Source organism: Equus caballus, chromosome 6 (genome assembly GCF_041296265.1).
Source record: "Equus caballus isolate H_3958 breed thoroughbred chromosome 6, TB-T2T, whole genome shotgun sequence".
NCBI lineage: Eukaryota > Metazoa > Chordata > Mammalia > Perissodactyla > Equidae > Equus > Equus caballus.
Genome location: NC_091689.1, coordinates 37795331 through 37806188, shown reverse-complemented (window position 1 = coordinate 37806188; position 10858 = coordinate 37795331). Strand labels below are relative to the sequence as shown.

General features: G+C 36.4%; 1 pseudogene; it reads right to left on the bottom strand.

Moving 5' to 3' along the window:
* Positions 1-593: 593 nt before the first annotated feature.
* LOC138924533 (olfactory receptor 2T29-like) lies at positions 594-1555 on the bottom strand (annotated as a pseudogene).
* Positions 1556-10858: the final 9303 nt, after the last annotated feature.

The following is a 10858-nucleotide window of genomic DNA, read 5'->3' as shown; positions in this document are numbered from 1 at the left end:
AATGTGGGCAGATGACAGGATTGTCACAGTAATGATCAACCACATTAAAATGAGCATAATTTCTATGATACATCATTTAAATTGCCACCAAGCAGAAAGTAGGAACTCAAAGAAACTGAGAAAGTCTGTTCATTACTCTTTATTTTTCAGTAATTTCAAATTTACAGAAAAGTAACATGAATAATAATGGTGCAATTAACACTCATATACCCTTTAGCTATATTCACCTATTAACATTATAACCCTTTGACTTCATCACTTTTTCTCCCTTTAACTCATCAGTTTCACACCTTATGATTTTTTCTCTAATATTTTCATTATATATTTCCTAAGAATGTGAATATTCTCCCATAGAGTCACAGTGCAGTTATCAACTTCAGAAAATGTAATATTGATGTGATTGTATAAATATTTTCAATGCAGAAGGAGTATAAAAATGAAGAGCTTTCCAGTACAAGAAAACAATACCTTCAAAAGGCATGAATATAGGACAACACATCATTGTGTGAGAATCTGAGGAACAACATTGGCATAAGGTCCTAAACTTCTGATGTGTAAAGAGAAGGAAAATAAACCATTAGTACCAATATTTCCTACTCGATAGTTTCTTGAAAGACAGATCCCTCATTCAACATTTTCTTTAGAGCCCCTGTGACATCCTTATTCCTAATACTATAGATTAAAGGATTTAGAACAGCAGTGATTATGGTGTGAAATCCAGATACAACCGTATCCTTCTCAGGTGTCTGGTAGGAGCTGGGGAACATGTAGGTGTAGATGGAAGCCCCATAAAAGAGGGTGACCACCATCATATGTGAAGGACAAGTAGTTAAGGCCTTCTTCCACCCCTCTGCTGAGTTCATCCTGTGGATGGTGAGGAGGATAAAAGTATAGTAGCTTGAAATGACTATCACTGGGATGAGGAGCATGAGTACACATCACAGGTACATGAGCATCTCATAGAGAGAGGTATCTGAGCAGGAGAACTTCATTAAACCAGGGACCTCACAGAAGAAATGATGGATCTCCCGGGATCTGCAGAAGGGGAAAATCATGGTGACAGGTGTGAGCATGAAGCCATCCAGTGACCCTAGGAACCAGCAGCCAGACACCAAGAGCAGTCATACCCTGTGGTTCATGAGAATAGGATAATGGAGTGGATGGCAGATGGTCACATAGCGATCATAGGCCATGGCAGCTAGAAGGAAACATTCTGACCCTATAGTGACAGATAGAGAAACATTTGTATCCCACATTCAGGGGCTGAGATCCTATTCACACACATGACCTGGTTCATCAGCATCTTGGGCATGGTGACAGAAATGTACATCATGTCCATGAGAGATAGTTGACTGATGAAAAAGTACATGGGGGTGTGGAGGTGGGCTTTAGAGTGTACCAGAAGGATCAGGATGGTGTTTCCAAACAAGGTCAGCAGGAAAACCACAAAAATGACCACACAAAGCAGAACTGGGTGCTTGGATTGACTGAAGAATCCCATCAGAATGAAATCTGACAATTTGGTGTTATTGGCCACCAACGTGTTGTTGTCCATGAGATTTCACCTAGATCACCAAGGAGAGCTTTGGGATTAATGGATTGTTCATGGGTTATGATCAACAGAAATTAATGATTTGTGAGCTTGTGTTTCTGTGTCTGTGTGTGTGGGTGAGTGTACATGCCAACCCAATTGTGCTAACAGGAGGTGGTTCCAGGGTTCTGTAGATTTGGCAATTGTAAGTTACCTGTAAGTCAACAGTATTACCAGAAAATTAAGAATTTGCAACTGTAGGTCAAAAGAATCCTTCACTCATAGCAAGATTGCCATAGTTTAAGGTCATGAGATTTTTCTGATGATAGATAACATTGTTTATTATCAAGTGTGGAAATTTGCAAAATCACTTCCTCATGCAAAACAAAATGTAAATCATTAAAAAAAGATAAATCACACCACTTATTTCTAGAAAATTTTGTTGTAGAAGTCAGAGTAGAATCAACATATCTGGTTTAAGGATCCAACTGGGATCCTAAAAACTTGGGAAGGTATGTTCCATATAAGAAAGATTTAGAAAGTAACTGAAACATAATGTGGGGAAATACCATTCTGAATGTTTAAACACCCTTTGCCTGTAGGATCAAACTATGCTGTGAGGGACTGTGGTTGTGTGAAATGACAGAAACAAATCTGGCTTCTCACCAATAGCCAACCTCTTAGATATTCTAGGGGCACCAAGTAAGGAGCCCAAACTCTGAGGCTGGACTGTAGCTGTGGGTCCACTTCATCCTCTACCCACCATCTCTCTGTCTACTCAATGAAAAAACAAGATAATAATGTTTGATCTCAGATATGGTGAGGGTTAAATGAGGTAAAATGATGAAAGTGCTAGGAACATTACTAGTCGCAGATGAATAAGTGTATATACCGTAAGCTTAAAGAATTGATATCTACAGTGCTTCCTGAGCAGAATCTATGTAAGAGATGGCTGTTACTATTATTGACTTACGAGACTGTTACTCTGGTTCACCAATCTCAGTATCTATTTATACATATAAGAATTTGGAAAATGAAAAAGAAATCAACTGAATGGGAGAAAATATCTGCACATCATATATCTGATAAGGCATTAATAGCCAAAATATATAAAAAAGTCATACAACTCAATATCAAAAAAATAACTAATCTGATTAAAAGATGGGCAAAAGATATGAATAGATATTTTTCTAAAGAAGACATACAGATGGCCAACAGGTAGGTGAAAACATGCTCAACATCACTAATCATCAAGGAAATGCAAATAAAACACACAGTGAGATATCACTTCACACCTGTTAGAATGGCCATCACCAAAAAGACAAGAGATAACAAATGCTGGTGAGGATGTGGAGAAAGAGAACCCCTGTGCACTATTGGTGATGATGTAAATTAGTTCAGCCATTATTGAAAACAGTATGGAGGTTTCTCAAAAAAATTCAAAGTAGAACTATCATAGATTCCAGCAATTCTACTTTTAGGTAATTTATCAGAAGAAAACAGAAACAGTAACTTGAAAAAATGCATATGCACCCCCTTGTTCATTGAAGCATTACTTTCAATAGTCAATATATGAAAACAACTTAAATGTCCATTGATGGATGAATGGATGAACAAAAAGTGGTAAACATATATATTTATGTGTGTGTATATATGCATATAACACACACACCTATATATACAATACAATATTATTCAAGCATAAAAATAATGAAATCTTTATATTTGTGACAACATGGATGGAACCTAAGGACATTATGTAAGTGAAATAAGTAGGATAGAAAAAGGCAAATACCACATGATCTCATTTATGTGTGGAATCTTAAAAAAGAAAAGTAAGCTCATAGATACAGAGAATAAATTGGTGGTTACTAGAGGCAAAGGGTGGAGGTGGGCAAAATGGGTGAAGTGAGTCAAAAAAGTACAAACTTACAGTTATAAAATAAATAAGTCATGGGGATGTAATATACAGCATCGCCACTATTGTTAATAATAGTAACACTATATTGTATATTTGGAAGTTGCAAATTTGATGTGAAATTTCCTCATTTTAACTAGCAGTTTCAGTTACACTAAGAAAAATATATACGTTCATTTTTTAAAATTCTTTGTTAGTCATATTTGCAGCCCCAATACTATCACCGAGCTTGAATGTGTTAAATGAATGTTAAACAAATTTTTAGAATAAGGCATAAAAAAAGAAAACCTAACTCAAAAAAAGAATTTAATTTTAATAATTTCTGTAGTCCCAGACTATATATATGCACAGAAGGCTTTATATAAACTCTACGTAAATATGTATATCTGTATAAATATATATAAATATGAAATATAAATAAATATATAATACATATTTCTTATTTTAACCCTGATTAAGGAGAAGTTTATGAAGAATCTCATCTCAGTTCTGTCTAGTACACGCTTCTCCAACTTCATCTCCTTAAAGCTCGTACCATTTGTTCTAAATTTCAGGGAGAAGGACTAGTGTTTAGAAGGTCATTGCCGTTTACAGAAGAGGGCTTCAGCTGTTTTTGCAAATATAATCTGTTATATTGTCTATGGAAATCAACTTTTAATGGAAAATGAAATGTAGAAAGCAAAATTGAACAAGACTGAGATGTCTCTGACTCCAGTTCACTGTTTCCTCTTCTATTTGTCTGGTCACAGCCTATGTATGTGTTAGATGTATGTGTATGGAGATGAATCAAAGAAAAGAATTAAACCTAGTTACAGATAAGGAGGTCACGTCAGTCTTTTCAGGGAGAAATATCATATAAATATGATTTAAAGTAGTCTTAAAAGAGCTACAAAAATAAATAAAAAAGAACAATAGAAGCAAAATATGTTTGGCCTTTCTGAAGAAAATCAGTAATAGCTTTTTCTAACTTTTCTCTCATGGAGATTAAACCTTTGCAATTTTTCAATTTCTGACGTGTTAAATGCTAAATTGTAAAAGTCGTTACGAACAAGAAGAATATTTGACATTTCTTTCTGAGAAGAGTTTAGAAGTGGTTACGATACAGGCGTATTTCAATTTCCAAGTTTCAAATACATTTTCTACTCTTGCAATAATTCCAAAGACCAATTATAGTATTCAACTTAGTAACAGTCCCATGTTCTGGGGTGCTGAAACATTACACAGCGCTAAAAATGAATTTGATATCAATATAAATAGCCAACAAATCTGGGACACATAGCATTAAAAAAATATAAGCTTGTCAAATTCCACCCCACTGGCAGATGAAAGCTGAGCTCTGTGCAAATTTTAAAAACAGTCTAATAAACACAAAACACACTTGTTGACTGGGTCTATGTTTGTTGTCATAGTGAAGCAAGGGACAGCACAGTGACTGCCACATGTGTAGACCTCAAAGCTGTTTTGTGAGTGAATGGAGGGAGAGTGGGAGGGCTGATGGGGGTTCTGGGCAAACCTTTGTTACATTTTCATAAATGGCAGTGACTGTGATCAAACCACACCAAACAGCCCACGTAGGACACCAGGCAGACAAAGGAATACTGTCTAGAAGGCAACTGGCCTTCCTGCTTATTCTTAATCCACTCTATCCATTTCCTTGAGTTTAATGTAAACAGCTTAGTGCATACTTAACTTGAGGAAATATTAATAGTGATGGTAGAAGAATACTGAATCTTTATTTGAAGATGATAGCATCTCAGCAATTGTGCTATTGCTTTAGCACAATTTATCTTCCCCAAGAGCCTAAGAGGTACGTACTCATCTTATTATGTGCCTTTACAGATAAAAGCAAAGAAAATTGGTTTTCCAGGGTATCTGCCTACTATCACACAACTAGGCTGATGGAGAACCCATGTCTCAGCTCAAGTGTGGGTCCCAGAGCCTGGATTGCTGCCTTAGCTCTCCAGGAACACAGTCCTCCCTGCAGTCTACTCTGTGGGTATTAACCACTCACTCTCTGTTTCATCTGGAAAACACAAATATGATTGATACATTTATTTCAGTGTTCTGACTACCAGAAATAATCCCCACTCAAAATAAAATAAGACCCTCTTTTCCTGTAAAATTTCAGTCACAATAAAACAAAGTTATTGTCCAATAATATAAGAGCAATGTATATTCTTTTGCTCATAGATAATGGGAAATAAAAAACTGATTTATGAGTAAGTTGCAGAAAATAAGTGATATATAAAAGTTTAAAAAATGCATATTTGTTTTTCTCCATAAAAATAGATGATAGGGAAAAGATGAGGGAAATATGGTCAAGAATTGACAGAATGTGTCAGAAGCAGAACAGGTGAAAAACAATCGTTACCCTTTTCTTCCTGTGGTTCTGTCGTCCTACCTGATTGAACCCAGCATCAAGTGATGCCACAATCCTCAACTAGATGAGCTGTTGGAGTGTGGCTGTTCTTAACTCTATAAAGAGAGAGAGTAGAGTGATGTCATCTCTGGCTTTATTATGCCCATTAAAGGAGTGGATGAAAGTTTTCTGTTGATAAATCCCATATGGGACTTCAAAAAACAGTGCTATTAAGACAGCTCAAAAAGCTAATAAACATGTCTGTTGCACTTTTGTGGTTTTCTTCTCCTGTCTTTTTTCTTATCTCCTTTGATTGTACGCTAGAAATCTTAACCAATATTAACAATAATCTCAAATCACACATCACCAATAAAATCTTATCTATGAATTGTGTCTTATTTTATATATAGCCTTAGACTTTTTCACTTTACAACACAGTTTTCTTGTATGGATGTATATGTCCTCATTTAACCTTCAAAATTATTCTGTGAAGTATTGATATTACTTTTCTCATCTTTCACAGATCCAGACTCTAAAACTCTTAGTCTAATTGGTGTATCAACGACAACACCACTAATCAGTACTGTGGCTGAGACTAAAACTGAGGTGGTCTGCTTTACAACTTTGTCTGGATCACTCTTCATTAGGTTACTTATTGTCCTCTTTCTTCTGTCACTCAGTTGGAATCTATGTTGTCCTAACATTGCATTGCATTTTAGGGCACTTTTTTTTAAATTTAAATGTTGAATGCTAATTATACAAAAATATAAAAGCACAAAAGATTATCCCCTCAAAATTAAACCATAATGCAATCACCCAGACAAAAATCATTCCTTAAATGTTATATCTTGCCTTCAAGCTGCAAATATTTATGGAGTATATACCATGCATCAGGCAGTGGAGATAAACCAGGTAACAAGATAGAAGCAAACCCACCCTCATGGAACTTGGAGTCAAATTTCAGAGCCTGTTTTGTATGTGTGTTGTGGAACTATGTTGATCATTTTCCCATGCCATCCTTTGCTCATGACATCCTTTGTCCAGATTGTGACTTCTGTTTGTAAGGCCCACACTTGCAGCCTGGAGCCAGCTGTGCCCTCCTGGGTTTCAGCTGCAGATGGTTCATCCAGACCCCTTTATCACTTGGTTTCCCATAAGTCTCTGAATGTGCACTCCCTTGGGAGCACTGAACAGTGGGAGGAAGAAAGAAATTGCATCTTTTTTCCTGCTTCTGGTGATGGTCTCTGGCTGCTGCAACAGCTGTAGGCAGCTGAGGACTGTGCAGCAGCTGTGGGATCCAGCACCCCAAAGGCAGTTTCAGTGGTATTGGTGGGATGCAGGCATCTGGGTTGCAGCAGGGGAGGGTCCCAGGAGTAGCCCGATGGAGAGTCTCATCAGCTCAGCAGTGAGGGGGATGTGGGGCTCCAAGGTTGGTGAGGACTCCTGGTCTTTGGGTGACAACCCTCCCCTTCCTGCTTCCCCAGCCTTCTCTCCAGTCTTTTGCCACCTCTGCAACCAAACGCCTGCATTAAACCTCTTCAATTTGAAATGCATAAAGTGTTTGCATATGATTGGACACTAAATAGTGATGTTAATGTTATATGAAATTAATTATACCTCAGTTACAATCACCTCTAATATTGAATAATTACATTACATTCAGATTTCTAAATTATAAGTTTTGCTAAAATAAAAGTGCTTATACAGAAAGCATTCTCTGAATGTAATTTTTCCTAAGACAATTTACCGGAGGGTATATAAAGTTTCAAGTTTTTCCATACACAAAACTGAATTGCTTTTCCAAAACCTTCTTCAAATTATGCTTTGACCTCAAAATTCACCTGCACTAGCATTAAATCGTATGTGCCTTTTCATCTCAGTCGATATGAAAAGAAAATCCTTGTTTAACCTACCTTTCTTGATTACTAATGTTTATATGATTTTCGTATGTTTACACTTGTAACTAGTTATGTGAAATATGTTTATATCTTTTGTACATTTTTTCTATTGAAAGCTTTTCTTTATAAATATAAAAGTGTTTACACATTAATAATAGTGACTCTGTGAGTTGTATGGACTATAATATTTTTATTTCAGTCTTAATTTTGATATTTTATTCCATAAGAATTTAAAAAATATTTAGTTCAATATATTAACTTCAATGATTTCTTTTAGCAACTTTGTGTTTAGAAAGTCCTCACACATTTTTGGATCATTAATATTTTCACCTTTACATATTTTTAAGAATGAGCTTGAGCAGATTTTTTAAAATTTAACTTCTAATGCAGCAATAACTTATTGGGGGTGTGATAGGAAATAGATTTCTAACATGATTGTTTGCAAGCAGAGACTAACTTAAAGTGCTAAATTATCCTTTTTTCATTCATTCATTCCAAAAATATTTATTAGTACCAGTTATGTTCCAACCACTCTTCTAGCTTCATGATGGTGAAAACAATGATTCTCCCCTCATACAGCTCATATTCTAGTCATAAATGAAGACAATAAACTACTGTATACATACTAGTACGTCAGGAATTAATAACTACAATGAATAAAGTTAAAAGCAGGGCGAGAATCATGAGGGAATTTGTTTTATGCAGAATGTGAAATTTCATTAGATCCATCAATGAAACAACGGAGTCAGCCATTAAAGTTCTGGGCAGGGATGTTTAAGCAGAGGGAACAGGAAGGATAAAGACCCTGACACAGAATCTCATTTGCCATGTGTGATGAGCAACAAGAAGATCCATTACCACAGGTTATGGTGAGAAAGTTAGAGAAACATAGAAAATCAGGTTACACATGGAGCCAAGAGGCAGGTCCTCCAGGCTTGTGAGGAGCCTCAGAAGGACCAGAGATGATGAAGATTTGTTTAGCAAAATGGTTTAAAAAAAGACATGTATAAAACTCAAAAGAGTGAATGTGCATTTAGAAAAGGAAAGAAAATCACAACCAATCAATGGTCTCTTTCTTCTATTATCTCTTAGCACAGTTTACTAGACATGCTCACACTGTCTTTTGTCCTGACTACAGCCTGGCTTGTCCTCCCCACCATAACATGCTACAACTCCCAGCAACTGCCAGCACTCACAAAGCCTCACAGAGTGCAGGGCCTCAGAGCTTTGATTCTCTTTGCCTCTTGGTAAATCTCACTCTGAGATGTGACTGCAGGATTGAGAGAGAGGAAGAACATGATAGGTCTTAGGTGCACAAGCGTCACTGGAGGCTTGATGGAGAAAAAAGTCCAGGGAGCAAGAATGCAGAGAGTGGTTTGAGTGAGTCCTGGTGAGAGATGTGGTAGCTGAGTGAGGGGCTGGTGATGTTAGGTTGAAGTGCTATCGATGCACTCAGGACACTGGGGCCGGGCAGATTGGAGAGGAAACTTAGAACTGAGTTTGAGACTCAAATTTCCCAATAGACGTGTGCCTGGTGATGAGGCAAGGCCACTGGGTGCCTGAGTCAGGAGTTCAAAGGAGAGGACAGACCTGAGGTCATGGTTTAGGTGATGAGCAATGTGGGTAAGAAGCAATGGGATTGCATGAGAAGGGAGAGTGGGTGTCTTACACCAGAAACCAGTGTAGATGAGGTTAAATTTCCATCTCACCTCTTCTTTTCCAATCACCTCATTCCAAATGCCTTTAAAATATCGTGTTTTATTGATGCTGTTCATGAGAATTTTTAACATCTAGTGGGACAATTCTCCTAGTTATCCCTATGTTCACATTCAAAATTGGCAATTTCTTGCCTGTTTGTTTCTTCTTTAAGTTGATCTTTTAAATCTCTCGGTCAAGTTCAGAAGATGTAATAGAATATATTTTTTCCCCCTTTTTTTTTTGAGGAAGTCTAGTCCTGAGCTAACATCTGCCACCTATCCTTCCCTTTTCTGCTGAGGAATCTTGGCCCTGAGCTAACTTCTGTGGTCATCTGCCTCCATCTTATATGTGGGCTGCCTGCCACAGAATGGTCTGATAAGCAGTGCATAGGTCTACACCTGGGATCCGAACAGGCAAACCCCAGGCCACCAAAGTGGGACGTGCAAACTTAATGACTGCACCACTGGGCCCATCCCAAAGATCTAATAGAACTTTTATTAGAATGTAATTAAAAGAAATACTTAAGAAGGATTAATATTTTTAAACTGTTTAGGATTTTCATCTAGAAATATGGTTGTCTTCACAGGTTATTCAAATGGCTAGAAGCTAAATCTGACTTTTTAAAAATTTTTTCCTGAAATTTTTCCATAGTAATTGTTGAGATTATTCCAGATTACTTCAAGATGTTTGTTTTATTAGCAGTTTGAAAAGAATATTTTCCATTTGTAAATACTCAATAAGCATTAATAGTGACAGAATAGCTATTGATCTTTATGTAACTGCATGGCTCTGCATATTTAAAATCTGCTACTGATTCCAATATTTCATTTGAATATTTTCATTACATATTTTAGTTCAGTCTCATTATTAATGAAATGTACTATACTGTGAAATCCGTATTTAACATTGACAATAAAGAACAACCCTCTGTTCCAATTTTTAGTGTTTTTCATCATTTTATGTTTCACTTTCTAGAAAGATACAGGGTATTGATTTACCATGTTTTGTCTTTAAAAATGTAAAACAACAAAAAATATAATAAGGTAACAGGATATAAAATAAAGATACTAAAATCACTATCTTCACATACACAAGAAATAGTGCAGTAGAACATATAATGGAGAGAAAATCTCATTTATAAAAAGAACAAAAATGATAAGACATTTAGGAACTAAACTCAATAAGAAACGTGTAAGACTTATATGAGGAAAAGTTGAAAATAATCCTGAAAGATACAAGCACAGATATGAAGAAATGGAAAGTTACCTGCCCAGGGCTCAGGAGTGGAGCCGTCATATTGGTGGACAAAAAATTGAGTCAAAGAGTATTGTTCTTGTCTGAAAACCTAATGGAATTTACATGGCGAGGTTTCTGACTAACTTCAGTCTCATGACTCCTATTTTATTTCTGATTTATTACTTTTAGAACGGGACTGTCTATCCTACATATGTCTC